Raw genomic sequence first — 21,027 nt, 5'->3', positions numbered from 1 at the left:
TCCTCCGGGTTCTCCGGGTTCCACCCACAGTCCAAAAACATGCAGCGAGTTCATCGGAAAACTTGGGAAGAATTGCCTGGAATGAGTGAGTGAATGTTGTCCGTCAGTGTCCGAGGCCGAACCACTGACTGGTGACCCGTCAGTGAACTCTGCCTCTCGCCCCGTGAGTGCAGGATGAGCGGCAGGCCATGGATGCATGGATGGATGGATGGATGGATGGATGGATGGATGATGATGATGATGATTATTATCATCATCAAAACTGCTCATCAAGTGAACCGCAGAGTTAGCAGACCTGTCAAGCTGTAATTAAGATAAATTATCCTCCATTTTTTTTTTTTACAACCAATCAAGTCATACCTTTCCTCTTCTTATCTTTTCCTGTTTCAAGTCTGTATTTGAACATAAAATAAAGCGATATAGTCCCGGGTTAATTCAATTCAAAACACACACACACACACACACACACACACACACACACACACGCGCATACACACACATGCATATACATTGAGGAAAAAAATAAGTCCTTTCTTATCGTGAAAGCTTGACTGCTTGACGGTCTACCAAAGAAGTCATTTTAAATAATTGCTTGAAAATCTGAAGAAAATAAACAATGGCAAAATCTAAAGAAGGCGTCTGTGGAGTCTCGTCGCCGTATTTTCTCTGAATATAACCTTACATTTCTTGCATTTGTTTACCCGTCACTTGAAACTTCACTGGACCTTCTCATTGTCGTTTCTGCATGACGTGAATTAGCTCCTAAAATGGGGCATGGTGAATGAGTTTGGGGCCCCTAAGCTGCTCTGAGCAGACAAACAAACACACACACACACACACACACACACACACACACACACACACAACTACACTAAACTAAATCTTCACACAAGCAATAAATGAAATTGCTGTACAGTCGAAACATAAAAGGGATCCTTCACTGGAGGAAGGAACCGTCAATATTTGCAGGCAAGCATTTCATTTTGAAATTCTAATCCTCAATTTCTAGAAGCACATATGACTTCTTGGTAATATCCCAGAGTTTGATACGGCAGAGGCTAGATTTGCATATGCTGTTTTAGTCAGATATGAATATTGCATTGGGCAAAATTGGACAGACTTTACCCGTAAACATTAGATGATTTGAAGCCCGAAGTTCCTCGGAATATAAAGTTGTTCCGCCGCATCAGGCCCGGTCCCGGCAGTCACGTGCACGCTCGCCCGTGGCGGCACACTCAGAGTGGACGACCGGCGCTCCGTCGCGGCGGATTAAGGAAACCCCACAGGACGGAGCCGGCCGGCCGGCCGCCGCACACATGCGAGTGTTGGCGCCGAGTGTCACGGACGGCGGCGTGTCGACCGGACGTAAAGGCTGTGACGTCTCGCTGCTCTGAGATTCGCACACGAAGCAAAAATCCCGCTGTTTCGACAAAGACCTTCGGTGAAAAACAGCCTTTTTACCTCTTAATTCAGCACTTATCAAACGGTTCCTGACCCTGGTTTTCAAATTAAAAAGAGCCCGAACCCTTGACCCACTTCTACACCCCGAAGACGGTTTCCAACACACCCAGTAAAAATGAGCAAACAGTCGTTGGAAAAAATGTTAACTATTTCATCTCTTTAGGGTAAAGCTGTCTCCGGGTAAATTTCGGCAATACTCTGGTCCCTGAAATTGCATTTTGCTTTTCCCCGTCCGCTGGAGGTTTTGTCAATGCAATAGGAATCCAATTTAACAATACAAGAGAACGCCGATGCCAAGGCCTCTTTTTGTTTTGTCTTCACACCCGGTCTGAACACTATCTTTGATTGACAGCTCTTGGTGTTCCTGCTTCTGACCCCCCATACTGAGCGTTTTAGAGCCTTTGTTAGTCCATTTACAGCTGCAACCAGCTGTCTGTTTTGTGGTGCCGTGACCCGGGTGTGGAATCCATCGAGACGCAGCAGGACAGACCTGCAGCACGAGGGGTGATGCTACATCTTCAAGGGTGACAGACAGCTGGGCTTTTTTTTTTGTGTTCCCTTTAGCAGCCTTCTATCAACACCAGAGTACCAGTGGTGGGGATGAACTTTAGAAAGATGGCCATCAAGAGGACACTTTCTTCTCATATTCAGATTTTATGGAGTGACGTGTCCGTGGCTGAAAGCGTTAACGTGTACAAAACTCATTTGATCACAGATGCTTCAATGTACTGATCACCTGCAAACGTCTTAGAATCCAATAGATTCCCCGTCCGCAGACTGAAAGGACGGCGTAGTCGCCGGCAAATACCGGCCCAGAGTTGACTCGGGGTGAAATAGTTGAGTTTCTTTTCTTCGTCCGGAGCACCTACAAAGTGTCCCGATGTACTTCTGCATTCGTTTGACTTGGTATAAATCTGCGCTTGAGGTCGAGCGCTGCAGGGGCCGGTCGGAGGCGGGGAGAATACGGCGGTCCGTCGACGGGAGTCAAGGGGGGGAAGTGCAGGCAAGAAGAAATAAACAACTAGAGAGATGGGCAGGTGAAAAAAAGGGATGAAATTGGGTGCTAACTCAAGCTAAAGCCATAGCCTTCTGCCGGTAAATCAAGATGGAGCTGAGATGGGAGCAAGAGAGAGAACGAGGGGAAGACAGGATAAAAGTGGCCTCTTGAGGACCCGAGTTGGGAGGACGTCAGATTTATGTGCCCGAACTCTAGATTAACACAGCATCCATCAAATACATTATCAGTTTATTTGAATGGCCTCGTCTCGTGACGAATGACCGTCCCTTCCTGCCGTATTGAATCCCTTTGACTTCGGACACATAAGAATCGGATTTTTCAATGACCTTTCTGGTGTCAAACGGTGTCTAGCGCCTCTTTGACGAGACAAAGCAGATAGCTCAAAGGAACTGAAAAGGAGACGTTCAAAGTACAGCTCTGTAACCCCGATAGAAACCAAAACTATCCCGCCGAATACTTGATTTGACCGATCTGGTTTGCATGGTGTACTGCTATCACTAGTATCATAATAACAAATTCATTCCAATAATAGTAAGTACTGGTATTACCATTAGAATAAAATTATTTCTATTATACTATTATTATTATTATTATTATTGTTATCATTAATTTTACTTATTATACTTTATTAATCCCTTGTGACAAACACGTTCTCTGCATTGAGCCCATCATGGATGACCCATGAGCACTGGCTGCAGCATTCTGGACACTGTTCTCGGCAACCTGGATTTAGAACATTATTATAATCCAATTGCAATGTCACAAATATATGGCTTATGAATTCCACATCCTATCATGACAAGGCAACAAAATCAGAAGCAGACCAGGCCAGAACCCATGTTTTAAACACAATATTGTGAGATCTCTCACATTCATCTAAATTAATGGCAATGGCAATAAACATATTACAAATCACAATACATGGTGACCTACAGGGTCAAAAGCAGATTTCCGCTCCAACCATAATAAGACAGAGGACGAAGCTGACTGAAGTGGCTCAAAGAAGTGATATGTTGATAGATACCAGAGAAGCTGATTTGAGACTCCTAGTTCCAAATCGGGGGTTAAAAGAGCGCGGCTTGGCTCGGGTCTGTAGTTTGTCAGCATCCAAGCCAGGTTCCTTCAAAAAGCATCCGGCCAGTTCTGTTTTCAAACATGTTGGGAAAACTCCTTGAGAGAGGAATAAATGTAGAATATTCAAGACATGAGGCCTTGATGTTGACCATAATCCTTCAACCAGCCAAGCCAGCAGAGGATCCGGTGAACAATTTGTCCTTCTTGCTGCCGTAACAACCTTGGTGGGAGCGACGAGAGAAATAAGTTGAAAATCACGGCATGGCTCCTGAAAGCCCTGCCGTTCGGGCCTAACAGAAGAGCTGCCATTGACAGATCCAGTGATCTTGGCGGACGACGTCCTCGACCTTATCGTTAAAATACTCTAGAAGGTGACATGCAGACGTACGAGTGCTACTGAGAACCTGTTTCATGCCGTGTGAGGCTGGAGAACCAGTCATTCTGCTCCATTCAGTCCAGAATGATGCTTCTTTCCAACAATCAAGATGGAGAAGTTTGCTGCTTGTCTGATGTGAGATCAGATTGTCAAATAAATAAATAGGAAAAAAACCTAAGCTTTTACTGTCACACCGACACTTAAGTCTTCCGCAGTTTCTCCTGAGGTTTATTCAGTCCACATTTAACCGAGTACAGCTCTTTTTGAGGCCTAAGTGTTGTTTTTTTTTGCTTTGCAAGGGTCACTGAATCAAGCAGGTCCTTGAGTTCACAGTTACATTTCTCAGCAAGGCAACTCGCTGAAAGTGCCTGAATGAAAACAGGATTTAAAACTGTTTAATGCCACTACTAGGACAACTAATGATAATTCTACCATTACTGAGTGATTGTGTAAGCGTGGAAAAAGAACAAAAAGCCTACTGACAAATCCCATTGTTTATGTCTACACTATGTTCACATCAGCACTACTTTGGATTTGCACTTATAACTGCTGCTTCTGTATTGGTTGCATACTTGCATCTCGCTCTTGTCAGGACATGGAGTGAAGATGTCATGGCTTCAGAGGCTACCTGACCCAAATGCAAGAACACCGAGGGGTTTATTTCCAAGGAGATGAATGGAGGGCTGCGCTGGTTCCGGGTTGTTTCTGGAGCCGCAGGACTCTCAGGAACTTGTGAGGAAGGACGAGCAAAGGTTTCGGTGTCGGAAACGAGGAAAGCTGAGGGGCCGAACTCTGGAACGAGGAACTTGCAAGGAAAGGCGAGACGTAGAATCCTGGACTCGGGAGGCAGGAACTTGTGAGGAAAAGTCAGGCCTAGACTTCTGGACTCGGAAACAAGGAGCTTGCGAGGAGAGGTTATATGTTGATTTACGTAACTCGGGAACGAAAAGGAGATAATGGACCTTACTGTGGAGATGATGATCCACCAGGAAGGGAAGACTGGAATCTGGGAGAATGAGTGGGAGGTCACCACTGTAGGTCAGATAGGTTCTCATGATCTGTCCAGACAAGCACCAGGTTTTCAGCGCCTTCCAACCAATGTTACCGCTCCTCCAAAGCACATTTGATGGCTAGGAGTTCACAATCCCCCATAATGACAAAGGACACAAGGCTGAAGTTTCCCCATCAGAGAAGCATGTTCTGATAGGACTGCACCGAAACCCGTTTCAGAGGCGTCAACCTCAAGAAGTTTGTGGGGGTCCGGCTGGATGAGGACAGGAGCTTGGGAGAACCTCCGCTTCAGGTCCAGCAAGGCTGAGTTGGCAGCAGACCATGAGAAGGTGGTCCTGGTGGAGGTGAGAGCGGTCAGCGGGGAAGCTGTCGGACGGCAATTTCGTAGGAATTTCGGCAGTAGATGTGAGCAAAACTCAAGAGCTTTGAGATCTGTTTGTGTGTTTGTGGGCCAATGCAGGACTGATTTCATCTTCTCAGGATGCGTCCAAAGCCGTCCGACCTCTAGGATGTAACCGAGAAAGGAGACAGAAGGCTTGTGGGATTCACACTTCTCTGCCTTGATGTAGAGACAATTCTCCAAGAGTCATTGGAGGACCAGGCGGACATATTTCTGGTGGTTGGCTCGGGTTTTGGAGTAAATAAGTGTGTCATAAGGTGAAAAAATATGAAAATGTTCAGAAAGTCACGGAATACATCATTTATCAGGGCTTGAAACACAGCTGAGGCGTTGCAAAGCCCGAAGGGCAGGACGAGGTACTCGGTGTCCAACGGGGGTCACGGCTGCTGTCTTCCACTCGTCTCTCTGGAGGATCCAAACAAGGTGGTGGGCGTCGCAGAGGTCGAAAGGTAAGGCATATTTATTCTTGACGGTGATCTGGTTCAGTCCTGTGTCATCGACGCAAGGCAAGAGTGAGACGTCTTTTTTACTGACGAAAAACAAGGCCGCCCCCAGGGGAGATGATGAGAAGCAGATAATACCTGTGGAGAGCGATTTGTAGATGTATTTCTCCATGGCTTCCCTTTCCGGACGGAAAATGTTAAAAAGCCGACTAGAAGGTAGCGGAGCCCCGGTGGTCCAGGGAGAAGATTTGTTGCTGAGATGCAGGGATGGTGATGAGCAAGAGGGAGAGCCTTATGTTTACTAAAGACTTGGCTGAACCCCTGATATTCTTCAGGGATGAGGACAAGTCAACCAGATCTGCTTCTTCGCAGTAAGCAGGAGGCAGAGATAGACAGTTCGAAGACCAGGACTCGGTCCTGAGCTCGGAACGATTGGTGAGGGATTGCGGTGTCGGCGCCGGTCGAAGCCGAGGACGACGGGCGAGTGAAACACGAGGAAGACATACAAGGACTTTTGTTCACGGTGGTTTCCGGAAAGGCGCTTGATCTGGCGGGTGATCCGGGTACGGTTCTGCCCATCAGGCCGGAGACATTTAAAGGGGTGGACAGAGACCAGGTTTCAATGTTTCCCTGCAAGACTAGGGAGCAGACAATCAAATTCTGCTGGCAACAGGAACAACGAGTGCGGTGAGGTGGAGAGAGTTGCTGTTGAAAACAAGAGTGGCAGGGAGCGTGAACCACGGCGAGGTTCCTGCTCTGGACATCCGATCTAGCCAGGAAAAGCCGTCAGCGAGCTCCTCTTGAGCTCAGCCCGACGAGGCCTGATGAAGAGTTGGAGTCCGCTGGCGTCCGGCCTCCTGACGAGGATCTCCGGGTGCAGAACTGCAAAGACCGATGAGCCCGGATCCCAACAGAAGATGGTGGCTGCTCTCGTTCATAAAGAAATTCAAAACCGTCACACCTGTTTATTTGATAACACTTCAAAAATCTTAGAATAATACACGTATTTGTCGTGAAGAAGCAAGAATATAGGAAAGTAGTGAATGGCAGAGTTAGGTAATTAAGGCTGCATGGGAGACTGAGAATAAAATGCAAATAAAAGGACAAAGATTGGACGAGAGGAGTGGAAAAGATGGAAAGATGTGTTTGCAGGAAACCAGAGATGGAAATGTGTGAAAGCGTCGTCCAGAAACAGATGATTCTGCACAAACACATGCGGTAAAAAGCAACTGTGCGTTAAAGTGTTATCTGCCTTATTTCCAGTGACAGTCTGGGCTGAAGGGGAGATGTTGTGCAGAAGAACTCAGGCAAATGAAGTTCGTACAGCAATTTCACACAACGATCTGAACGACCCTGGCAAGTGTGTTTCCGGGAAATGTTTGCGTGATGTGTGTGTCGCTGCCGGCACCCGGACGTGCAGTTATTCATTCATCCAGATGAATACAGTTTGGAGTTCACATGAAATTTTGCCTCCTAATGTTTAATGATTGACATGAATGTTTAAAATCAATAATTTTCCGGCTCCAATGCTCGACTCAAACACATCAGAGAACTTTTAATACAAATGCGCACACACTAGCCTGTGTGTGTGTGACGCATGTGCTACCCTCATCCTGGTAGCTAGACATCGAGCTGAAAGCAGCCAGTTCTGGGTGCCAGAAACTCGTGCAACAGTATCGTGGTTTTATTTCTGCATGTGTGGATGGAATGGTCCTCGGAATGGTCCTCGGCCTTTCCACCGCCAGGGAACTCTGTTTCACGAGCTGCTGCAGCTGCAACACACACCTGTTATCTCTAACTGGGGTACAAATAAGACTGATTTGATACCACAAATCTGGCGACACCCTTTGTGACAACTTGCTGCGATATTAAAAAAAAAAGAGAAAGTCAGGAATTTGTAAGAGGGGGAAAAAAAGTTGGGCCAGAATTGCTGGCTGCGGGGGTTTATGTGTTCAGAGTGGAACTAATTCAGTGACAATTTAATTTACTTGCTTGGTGATTTAAAAAAGCTTCTCAACCACAGTTACGTGTTGGCAGGTTTGCAGTTTGAGTCGTGATTCCTCGCAGAAGGAATAGGCTTTATTTCCCCGTGGGCTTGTACACGTTCCAATCACACAAAGTAAACACTGTTAACTGATTTTAGAGGCGGCGTTTTCTCCTCTCATGTGATTCCATACCATAAAACAATAACAGCCTCCTGAATCTTCCCCTCATATCCACTTTTACTCCCTCGCAAGTAGGCAGGCCGCAACATTACTGATTATTGCATCAAGGACGTATAGGCTACTGTCCCGTGGTGGGCTGCACTCAAAAAGAAACATCAGACAGATTTGTTTTCAAAATGCACTTCAAAAATAATATTTGCACAGCTCATGGATGTTATGAAGATCAGTCATCTTCTTCTTCTTTACTTTTCAGCTTTTCCCTCCAGGGGTCGCCACAGCAAATCTACCCTCGCCATCTAACCCTCTTCTCTGTATCTTCCTCTCTCACACTACTAGATAAGATAAGATAAGATAAGATAAGATAAACTTTGCTGATCCCCGGAGGAGACATCCATGAATCTTCTCTTGGTCTTCCTCTGGACCTCCAGTTCCAGCATCCTTCTAGTAATATATTCACTATCCCTCCTCCGTCCATGACCCAACCATCTCAGTCTGGCTTCATCTCGGTCCCAAAAAGAAGCTCGGTATCTTCATCTCTGCGACATCCAGCTCTGCCTTCTGTCTTTTCGTCATTTTCACTGTTTTCTAGACCGGTATCTCTGGTCTCACCACAGTCTTGTACACCTTTCCTTTCCTTCTGACTGATAGTCTTCTATCTCTTTGTACCCCTGACACTTTTCTCCACTCATTTCAAACCGGCTTGAACCCGTGTCTTGACCTCTTTTCCACACTCTCCTCTGCTCTGGACTGTTGACCCTGAGTACTTGAAATCCTCCAATTTCTTGATCTCCAATCCCTCTCCTTCTCCACCTCTCAATATTTTCCACAACCTGTTCCCTGCTCTCACTACAGATCACAATGTTGTGTGCAAACATCATGGTCGATGAAGATTCCTGTCTAACCTCATCTGTCAGCCTGTCCATCACCACTGCAAACAAGAAGCGGCTCAGAGCTGATCCCCGATGGAGTCCCACCTCCACCTTGAACTTCTCTGTTACCCCTACAGCACACCGTACCACTGTCTTACAGCAAGCATACATGTCCTGCACCAGTCTAACATACTTATCAGGGTTAGGTTAGGGTTAGGGATGGATGGATGGATGGATGGATGGATGGATGGATGGATGGATGGATGGATGGATGGATGGATGGATGGATGGATGATGCATGGATGGATCACAGTGTGTTTTTCCAGGCTGTCTTATTGTTGTGACATCCCAGTGACTCAACAAGACACAAATTATTTCTCCAAAAAGGCAACAAGACGACCTGCCTTGGAAAATTATCCCTTCCCAGAAACATTCACACTCCATTCAAGACAGCAAGACACATTATTTTCACATCTTGAGTCAGCAAGGCTATTCAGAGGAGATTCCTAATATATTCTAAATGATCATTGACACAGCAATAACAACATCACAACAACATCACAATGTACTAATGATACTGATAATGCTAATCATAATAATCATAACAATAAAAATAATATGACAGACTGTGATGTATTTGATAATATTTAAAAACAGCCATTTTTTGAATCAGAAAAACAGCGTGGACAAAGAACTGCATTGAAAAGGTTTAAAAATGATTCTAATAGTGTAAAGATTCCGCTGAAATCCGAAAACTGCTTTTTGTTGAAACCCAAGAGATGTTTTAGTCCAAGTTTATCCAGAGCGTCAGAATAAAAAAACATGTGGAGATCAGTGGGAACAACTTCTACCCACTTCATGTCGCATAAACTTCAAAATGATTTGAAAAGCCATTGATTGCTGCAGACACAACAGTGAATACAGGAAATGGCCTGAAATCAAAGAGCATTTTTGAAAGCCTAAAGACTGCACAGGATGGAGATGGAGGAGGATTTTACTTTTGAAAAGATGATGTAATGCTTGATTAGATAACGGGGAAGATAATAATTATCACTGTCATTGTGATCGTCATCATCGAAATGATCATTTACATGTGCGGACATATTATGATGGTGTCAGAGGTTCTATTTATCTTGTTATTTTGACTCCTCGAGTCACTGAAACTGACGTGTCTTTAGCTGATTCCACTGGAAATTTCCTCCCACTTTTTTCATATTGTTTGTATTGCATGAATACAATCTGAGAACCAGAGCCAGTTACTCAATAAGAGCATTTGAGTGTATTTGTATATCATGCAAATATTGCCCCGCTGTCACTGTGGACTGTGGACTGTGGACTGTGGACTGAGGACTGTGGACTGTGGACTGTGGACTGAGGACTGTGGACTGAGGACTGAGGACTGAGGACTGAGGACTGTGGACTGTGGACTGAGGACTGAGGACTGTGGACTGTGGACTGTGGACTGTTGACTGTTGACTGAGGACTGTGGACTGAGGACTGTGGACTGAGGACTGTGGACTGTGGACTGTGGACTGTGGACTGAGGACTGAGGACTGAGGACTGTGGACTGAGGACTGTGGACTGTGGACTGAGGACTGAGGACTGTGGACTGTGGACTGAGGACTGAGGACTGAGGACTATGGACTGTGGACCGTGGACCGTGGACTGTGGACTGAGGACGGATCCCCAGTCGATCACAAGATCACATCCAGAAGGAAAGGTTAAATACGTTTATGTTGCATAACAGTTGGCAGGAATATCTTGCAATATCTCGCTTTTATATAAATCAGTGAAAATCTATTATAGGAGATACTTATCCAGAGTCTAATCTGTATCAAATCACATTTTAGATGGAAAAACAACAAAGACAAGAAGAGGTCAAAGCACATGAAGGATAAAGGCCCATCACCTTCAGCTTATTAAACCAAATGCAATATAGTTTATGGTTCTGTGGGTTCTATGTCTGTTTTCAAGCTCCAGACTGAAAACAGCTTTTTATTTTTGTTTGACCATCACAAGTTGGCTCTTTATTTATTCATTTATTCAATCATTTACTCTTTTCACAGGAAATTCCCCTTTTTTTCATAATCTCTTGATTTGACTTCAAGGATACTGCTCTCACAGCCATTACTATAACACTACATATGGCACAAAAAAAAACAAAAAACAAAAACAAACACCACTGAAAAAAAGACTTTAAAAGTAAGGGTTGATTGTCAGTGTTTTTTCCTTCTTAAGGGCCCCACAGATGGACGAGGTCATGATTGACCGCCGGCCCTATGAGCCGCTAACAGGCTGTAAAGGCCCCCGAGGCTCCCGACAACTGGACGCCTTCCTTCACTCGTCCGAAGAGTCGCGGCTCGTCAGTCTCGAGAGCAACTCTTTGGCTGCAGAGAGCAGAGGAGAGAAGCCGCCTGATATTACACTCCTGGCCGGGAGTTGCTGTAATTATCTTACCCCAAGATAAATTGTCGCTGGCACATCTTTCAGCCTCAACAGTTCAGAGCGAGAGCAGGTCATTTAGGTTTGGGCCACAAATTCTGCTTAAAATTCAGCTCCAGCTTCTCGCTCTCCTCCCTCCTCGTCAGCCTGTGTGTGTCGCAGCTCATGATAGCGGCCGAGGAGCGTTACAAGCGTTTTGTGGACCTCGCAAGAGTGTTTCCATCCAACTAGACAGGAGTGTAATAATCTAGCGCTTCTCAATTCACAGTGATGGTGCGGGCAAAAACAAAACAAACAAAAATAACACACACACGTTCTTATCCACTGGTTTCCTGTAAAACAAATTGGCAGTCATGGAGGGACGCGCTCGGAGATTGAAGGCCATTTCTCAAAGTGTGTGGACCCATCAGGCTCGCTTCACCTTTTTGGAGACATTTATCAGACCAACACGGACGGAAAGCCGGCCCGCCGGCTGAATACAGAACCCACCCGTCATTTTATGTCACTGAATGTTCCACCCTACATTTACATTTGTTTTTCTTTTTCACTGTCACAATAATGACTGATTTCTGAGGCTTGTTGGAGTCCAACTATTTTTCTTCAGAGGTGCTTCCAGTGTGCTCCGGCAGAGAGTGGTGCACACAACATTATATAGACTGGCTCATGATATAAATCAATAGACACAAACAACAGTAGTAAAATAATATTCGCTGGTTGACACAGCATTTAATAAACCAAAATAATACAGAAAAAAACCTGTTCAATGGTGTCATCCTCCTCATGGTATTTACTATGAAAGAATTTTACAAATGTCACTTTATGCTTATTAAAGGATTACACAGGCATTACATTAAAAAAGCGACCCAGAAATACCTTTAAATATAAAAAAATAGCGTTTGCTCATCATGCTGTGGAGAGGTCTAGGTTATGTTTGCGGTAATGCAGTTTGAGTCTTGAGTTTAATGGTGTATCTTTTGAAAACTTGGCACTTGAAGCTTGGAATGCAATGTATTTGAATTTATTTTTTAAGTCACTTTGTAAGTCGCTTTTGATAAAAGCATCTGCTAAATGACTGTAATGTAATGAATTTAGTTTGGCACTCAAAACCACAATACACGCCTGCTACAAAAGTGAAAGCATTTGAGAAAAAAAAAAAAAATGAATCTGTCACGTAATCTCAGCCTGTTTTTTAAAAAAGGTTAAAGCGAAACATAAAAGTAGCAGTTTCTATTTGAATGCATTCTCACTTTAATAAGTCTTAGAATGTGTATATATGTGTCTGTGTGTGTGTATATATGTCTATATAATAATGATATATGATATAAAAGACATTCAAATGTGTTTGAAGAATGAATCTATGAGCACGAGCACCAGAATTTTTTTTCTTGCCAAACCACATCAATGGCTCTCCAACATGGCCTGTGTTTGAATTTGTCTTTCTGAAGCAGTTCGTAATTTTCTTCAGCTGAATGAATCTGCGGTGCCTCCTGTCTTCCACCAGGAGAAAGTTCTCCAGTCATTGTACGCAGATCCACCTGCAGGGAATTGGTCAGTTTATCCGATGCGGTCTTGTTTATGTCGTGTCTGAATTTGAACCGTACCTTTTGTCCTGCTACCGCAGACACCGCTGTTATCTTCTGCAGCGAGTTGGCATTACCGATGCAGCGATAGCTCCAACATGCTCAGCGTCGGGCTGGAGCTGCTCCAGTGATGTGCACTTGAGCTTGATGTGCACACCTTCCTTAATGAAGCGCACAGAATAGCATGTTTGGCTACTGGTCCAGGATGACCTCGGCCTCTCGGCCAATGAGAGGCGGGATAGGCTCCAGCGTGTAGAAGCGGTGGATAATAAACCAATGAATATAAAATTGTCTTAGCATGGAGATGTTTTTTTTTTGTTTGTTTGCTTCCACAGAGTTGATATCGGTCGTTGACATTTGACACAAATAACACCAATCAGAAAGCAGCCATTCGATGCAATTACAGAGATCCACTAGTTTGTGTGCTGAACTCGCAGCAAGCGATGAATCTGCTTCAAAAGGTGTCGCCGACGGCACAAAAGGGCCGCATAAAGAAGACGAAGCACAATCGTTGCCGCTTCCTACCTGCTGTGTCTTATCTGCCGTGGGCCGTTGCAGTTTCCAAGAAAGACTAGACAGCAAACAAAACAGAACATGGCATCATCTGCTCGACAGACAGCGTAGAGAGAACCTGAGAAGCGTCCGTTTGCCGAGGGGATGATGATGATGATGCTATCGGAAGAATCCTCAGCGCTGACGGATCGACTGGCTGCTGGCATGACATCACCGAAACAGCTGTTGTTCCCTTTTTTTTTGTTTGAGGACCCGAGTCAGTTGAATCCCTGTCAGGCGCTGATATGTTTTACACCCGCAAACACACATGGAATGTGTGTGAAAAGGCTGTCAGAGTGCGGCAAGTTCCATGACCGGAGAACGTGGCGCTGTGAGGAGCTGGCAGGATAGATTCCTGCCGGATCTCGTCCGATCCGCTGGCCACGTCAGATACCGGGGCTCTGCTTGCAGGAGAGCTCGCTCGGCTCTCCGCTTCCTCCCCGGCCCGGGTTAGCTCAGGGTCACAGAACCACCTCTGAAGCTCACGTCATCATAAAGTCCTCCTCAGGGGACCGGAGGGGCCGGCTGGAGCTTAATGCTATTTGTGAAAAAAAAAAAAGAAAAAGACAGCAAATCTGCACCAAAGCTCCCGAGGAATCCCAGACACGTCTGAAGGAAACTGAGCACTTTTCTTTCCGAGCTCCCCTTCTCTCGAAGGTGGGATGTTGCAACAAAAGCGGCGGGTTGACGACCGCAGTGTCCTTCACAAGATACCGTGATGGTTACATGCATCCATTTAATCGACCTTTAAGCTCAAGAAAATCCAGAGCTCCCGATCTGCTGACATGGTTTTCATTTTGTTCATATTCATCAATAACACACCACAACACACACACCACTCCACCAACAGCAGCTGTCTTCTCCATGAAGATTATCAGCGTGACTAGAACGTCAGCGTACGTGTGCTTTAAGAGCCAGAAAGAGAAACAGCAAATAATCAATAGCTTAAAGACGTGTGTTTTCACTTTAAGCTTTCAAAGTGAGACGCCATTTGTCATGAGAGCCTCCACTCAGGGGAGCAAGAAGCTGCCCAAAGAATATGAAACAAAAACATGAGCAGCAGACCGGAACTATAAGATAACTTTAGCTGTACTTTATTGATCCCCATAGGGGAAATTCATTTGTCATTTGTCAGCGCAACTATAACAATAACAATAACAATATCAATAAATATGAATATAAATATATATATACAAGAGACATATAAATAGAAGAAAAAAGGGCTACAGCAGCTAGGATAGAAATAGATAACTGGACTACAACAACACAGATAATAGATAACAGAATGACAACAAGGATAAGAACAGATAAGTAGGGTGAGAATGGAGTGACAACAACAAGAATAAAAAAAAATAGAATGAAGGAAATAAGCCATGACGTGTGAACGGATGAGATAGTGAAGCAGTGAGGTGATGAGATGTTGGTGGCCCAGATGCTCTGATGGCCGTGGACACAGCGGAGCATCTGAAGCGTTCAGTTCAGCACCAGGTGGGATGAACCGTCGGCTGAAGGAGCCTCCCATCAGCCAGCAGCCTGTGCAGGGAGGCAGGGATTGTCCAGGATGGCTCCGGTTTGTCCTTCACCCTCCCCACTGCCACCCATTCAAGATCTTCCAAGTTCAGTCCCACCAGCGAGCGGGCTTTCCTCACCAGCTGGTTGAGCCTGTAGACCTCACTGGTCCTGGCGCCGCCCCACCAGCACACTGTATTCAAGAAGAGTGCGCTGGCTGCCATGGACTGGTAGAAGGTCTTGAGGAGCTCGCTAGAGACGGCAAACGACCTCAGTCTCCTCGGGAAGAACTTCCTGCTCTGACTCCTCCTGTAGAGAGCATCAGTGTTGTGTCCAGTCCAGTTTGTTGTTCATGTGGACCCCAAGATACTTGTAGGAGTCCACTATCTCCACCTCCTCACCCTGGATGGTGATTGGTTCCTGTCTCCTCCGATTCTTCCTGAAGTCCACAGCCACCTCCTTGGTCTTGGAGATGTTGAGTAGAAGGTGGTTCCGGTTGCTCCACTCAACAAAACTCAGACCTCTGCGCTCCTCCTTGTCTTCATCGTTGATCCATCCAACGATGGAAGAGTCATCGAAGAACTTCTGGAGGTGGCAGGAACCACAGTTGTGCTGGACGTCGGAGGTGAAGAAGGCAAAGAGAATGGAGACAGTTGGTACCTTGGGGCTCTCCTGGGCTGCACGGCACCACCTCGGAAACACCAGCGTCCAGCCTGACACACTGCGGCCGTCCTGCGAGGTAGTCCAGGACCAGGTCCAGGATCAGGTCCAGGACCAGGTCCAGGATCCAGGAAGTGGTTTCCACACAACTTTTCAATTATTCACAGACACTTGGCACATTAAAATTTACCTAGAGAGTTAGGAAACCGTGCGGTCACAGGGCTTTGAGGAAGCATCAAATATTGAAATGGATAAAAGTGTTCGGTATTATATTGCAAGCGCTGCGGTAATATGTGCAGTAGGTCATGTCTGGCTGGAGGAATGAGGCAAAGGAGATACAGAAGAGCTAAGACCGAATGTTTTAAATGCTGTCTGGGTGTCAATGGGAAAGACATCCAAATAGTGTTCGAGATGTTTTGAGCAATTTCATGAAAAAAGTTTGATAGTGAGAAACAACCGAGGCTTGTAAGGTACTATGAGCTGTGCAGTGTTGAGGTTTGCCTCACAGCAGCTTCGCATCGTGTCCACAAAGTACCCGCAGTCACTGAAAAGCAAGAGCTGCACTCTTCTTGGTGGCCTGGTGATTGTTCACTCACTCCTTCTGTCTTCTGAACATACCCTACACATTCATGGCCGTCTCTTGAGAAAAGAGTATTCACCTGCCCGTCCCCTCCTCATCACCTTCATCCCGGTAGCAGCCCGCATCAAGTTCAAGTCCTGGTGCTCGCCGACCAGGCAGCGTCTTATCTCCAGGCTATGGTCGAGCCACATGTTCCTACCCGTCCCCTCCGATCCGGCACCTCCGGGCGACCGTCCACCCCGTCGCTCTGAGCCCCGGCCGACGATCCAACCGGTCTCGGCTCTTCTCGGTCTCGGCTCCTCAGCGGTGGAACGAACTCCCGAAAGAGGTCAGAAAAGCGGGTCGGTGGCCATCTTTCATCGTCAGCTGAAAACAGATCTCTTCACCAAGAGCTACCCTACTAATCAAACTTACCCCCCAGACCAACCCGGCAAAAAAAAAAAATAAGGATGAAATTACATGACATTACATTACATTACATTTGGCAGACGCTTTTATCCAAAGCGACTTACAATAGAGGACATAAGCACTGCAAATAACACTTGCAAATACAAGATGCACAGGAAATATACAGAACAGTAAGCCGGGGTTATTTTTTATTTTTTTTAAGATGAAATGAATGTATGTATGTATATGATCCCTTCTGACTTCCATCTACTGGTACTTCGGATCTTCGGTGACTGGATTGCACTTCTTGCAAGTCGCTTTGGATAAAAGCGTCTGCCAAATGACTGGAATGTAATGTGATGTCATCGCCTCTATTACCTGCATCAACAGGTCCATAGAGTTCTGCACCAGTGACCATTGGAGATATTCTGCAAAGCTTCACCTGAATGACTCCAGTATTTCTCCTCCTCTAACTCACACCATTTGGAGGTCCTACCTTCAAATTCCAGCTTCTGACTCACCTGTTTAACTGACATTCTTTTCACATTAAGAACATTCCAACAAACTCTTCTTTCGAGATAAGTCGTGTTCCATCACATTACATGCACTGGCAGAGGCTTTTAACCAGAACAACTTAGAGTGGAGGTTCTGGGGATTGAGGCCTTCACGCATGCCCTCCACCAATGACATGCAATATATTTCTCGATCCATTTCTCTCCATATCCTGAGAGTGCAAGTCAAAGCCTGCAACTGAGCTTCTGGCCCTGCTACATTTCCTCCTGGTGTCCTGGACACCCAGTATGTCCGTGCACAGTCGGCCAACTCTCCAGCTTTTCTTGTCATTGTCCCAATATTCAAGTCTCTTATCTCAGTTACAGTTCCACGCCTTTTCTCTTCCCTCAGTGTTTCAAAACATTTTGTTCCTCCTCTCCCTCTTTGACCCGCTGCAGCTCACTTTCCAAAGATATCCTGTCGGTAATCAGCACCTGTGGTCGTTGTGAGCATGGATTGAAAGTCCCAGGTTGATTCTCATATCTGGATTTGGCACAAGTTTCTGCTGGATGCCCTTCTTGGCACAATACTCTGCATTTATTCATGCATCGGATCGGCTCAAACAGACACTCCCTGGTGCTTCACCGAGAATTTATTGTCCTGACGATGCGCAACAAACCCCCTAAACACCTTTACGTAATACCTACGCTCCTAACCTTAATTGGAACATAGTTAAATAACTGTTCTTCCAATGATGTGGTAACCAGAATATTTTTTAAGTCAAATTATTCTTATATTTCCAGTTCGTTTTCAAAGGTTTAAGCATTTTATAATGAAAACATTATACTGTTCTTTTTTTACCAATATTCAACAAGTGACAACAAATGCAACGCACAGCTCTGAGAGCTTAGTTTCATGACAAGAAACGTCCTGGACACAAAGTTTCTGCAACGTCGCCAAGACTCCGACCCCTGCTTTTCGTTCCTTCGGTTTGTTTGCACAGGATGACAAACAGCTGCTCCAGATCATGTATTCTCTGCAATGCAATCGATCCGATACATGTGAACCAAACACCACCATCATGGTGAGCTGCTCCACTTTAACGCACCGTGATCCATCTCAGACAACCTTTGCTGCAGCTTCAGGTTGGAGGCATCAGTTCTACGATTGGCCGTCCTGACACAGCAAAATATAGCGAAGTAGAACAGCAGTGTGATATTCCTGGTTTGCAGGAAAGATGCATGAAAACCATGAAGACCGAGACAAACGCTGATGTCATTTCCATTTGTCGTGTATTTTGTTAGACTATCTGAAAATAAGTAAATGAATGCGTAAAAAAAGAAATATGAAAGCAAACATTTCAATTAATTTCTGTAAAGTTTGCTGAATCTCAAGGGTTTCAAAATCAGAAATGCATTTAGGCCAGATGTGTGCTTGTTTACCGTTGTCAAGACAACATGCAATAGTTTAACACAACTTGCAAATCACAGCTCATACAAATTTTACCTTTTCAAATGTAATGTTCCCAGTCTTTGCATTGTTTGCAAAGACAGATGACATTTATGCAGCCAGAAATAAGGTCTTTTTCAGACAATTTAATTTTTATTTTTTCTGCATTTCTTTTTGTGATTTCTTGGGGGAACTCAAATTTAAAAAAATATTCATATCTATATATTGGATCAAATAAAAAAAGCTGTTTACATTTCAATGTCAAAGGGTCCTAATCAGATTTGATTGGATTATTAGTTCCCATATATAGCTGATTATTGTCTTTGTTGAACAAATGTGTAAAAGAGAAAATGATTGCTGTTTATCAACATGAAAGTTGTTTCAGCCGATATCAGGAAAATGTAAGACTTGCTGTGGTTTCGTGTGTTTATGATTTCACTTTGAAGTTAAAGGACGTGGTTCAGGGCAGCAGGGATTATAAATTGTTATCATGACCATCAGAAAATTAAAATTGGAATTCATTCGAGCAAATAAACACGTATGCAGTGAAACACACCACATGCGCGCACATACACACACACACACACACACACGCACACACACACACACATACATATGCACTCGTATACTTGCCAGAGGCTTTTTTTCGCAGCATGATATTATGATATTATGCCATGAGAGCACATTTGTAAAAGTCACTTCAATGTTGGCTGGTTGAATAAGAGTTGCTTTAGCAACAGTTTAATTTTTGCATGCAAGCAAAAATGTGCCACCAGAAAGCAGCAGGGTTCACGTGTGCTCGCACGCACACACACACACACACACACACACACACACACACACGCACACAAGCACATGCACAAACTAAAACCACACTACAAAGTCCCTCTTCTGTGTCGGCTGCAGTGATTCTGCGCTGTGAGCAGCACATAACACACACATAAATACATCAGAATTTAGAATCACTATCGTTTAATCGGAGGCCCTGCAGTTTGTTAAAAGCAACGGCTTCATGGAGGCTGCAGCCTGCATTATTCACACAATCATATTTCTCTCAGCCGGCCTCCCTGGAATATAAACTAAGCTCTTATGAATACACAACCACCCGGTTCGAGGTCCTAACCTCTGCTGTTAAGCATTCTTTCCCCAATTCCCGTCAGCACGTGATTGATTAGCTAATTAGTTTTAAGATTAACGTCTCTCTTTGCAAGTTTAACCCCCGTGTCCCTATGCAAGGCTAACGTGCCATATTACACTCATAACGCACAAATGTTGAATTCATTTTTTTTAAAGTTAGAGGAATTCATCTCATTAGCTGAATGGAAAGTGTTGGAATAAATGCACCCGTTAACCAGTGAACAGCTTCTACTCCCTTCTGACGAGGCCTGCGTTCTTTTCTCACTGCGTCCCAAAGGCAGAGCGTCTATTATGGATCGTGTCGACCCTAACTTGATTATAGGAGCACGGTTTTTGTTTTGTTTTGTTTTTTAGTTTACAACATTTTCCTCACAGGTTTTGCACATGATGCAAACAGTCACAGTATCGCTGATGACAGGTAAGGCACAGCAGGTATCTTTATCTGGACTCTCTTTATGTAGGATTAATAATATAAAATATACAAATCTTGTGCATCCACAAATCTTCTACATCTCAATCTTCCGCTGCAAAAGATAGGTATTTTTTCTTTTTTAATGTCATGTTTTAAGATGTCACATATGTTGAGGTTACATTTAAAGTAAACTTTGATTTCATTTCACATGGCAAGTTGTTCTTTGAGATCCTTGGGACATGGAAGAGCTGCTTCAGTGTGAAGGAGATGTTTTAAAGAAGCAAAAACCCAATGCAAATAAAGAGCTTTTGATGATTTGATTATTATTATTATCAAATATTATTATTAGTAGTATGATCAGATCATTTCATATAATGTAATATTTCCAACTGAAGGAATATATAAAGAATAAAATTGAAGATACCGTGGCAGACAGTAGGAGCGGTGCTTCTGCTGGGGTTCATGGTTTATTTCCCCGGGGTTTTTACGCTTCAATGTGTTTCCTTGTTAGTGTTGGTTCAGGAGTTCAGGAATAAAGTTTAAACCCGCCTTCGTCTCCGTTCTTATTCCTCATCCTGCCACATTGGTGACCCCATTCCAACATGTCTGGCGAAGTGTGTGACTCCACTTCGGCCTCGTCGCCCAACTCGCTCGGCTCGCTGTTCTTGCCGCGGCTGTGAATCTTTCTGCAGGAGGCTTTTCTTCTTTAAGAGTTCTGGCAGAGACAGCCGGCCTCTTGGATCCAGCATGTTGCAGCACTTTTTAATCTGCCTGGAATTTTTCAAGGATGCCTCCAGATACGTTTGGTCATCATAGCTGCTTGTGTGCGACCCCCTGCAACAGGGCAGAAGTGCCACCCTCAAGTGACTTCTGCTGCCGAGGCACCGCCCAGCTGCCGCAGAGGGCGGACAGACTCCCATCTCTGCTTGCTTTGAGTGACGGTACGGCCGTGGCTCTCGGACAAATTCTTTTCGCTGCTAGCTCAGACGAAGGTGCTTTCCTTTTCACGC

This window comes from Fistularia commersonii, chromosome 13, assembly GCF_037954325.1.
Source record: "Fistularia commersonii isolate RoL2024-O1a breed Wild chromosome 13, RoL_Fcom_v1.0, whole genome shotgun sequence".
In the NCBI taxonomy this organism is placed as follows: Eukaryota; Metazoa; Chordata; class Actinopteri; order Syngnathiformes; family Fistulariidae; genus Fistularia; species Fistularia commersonii.
This window is presented reverse-complemented; position numbering follows the sequence as displayed.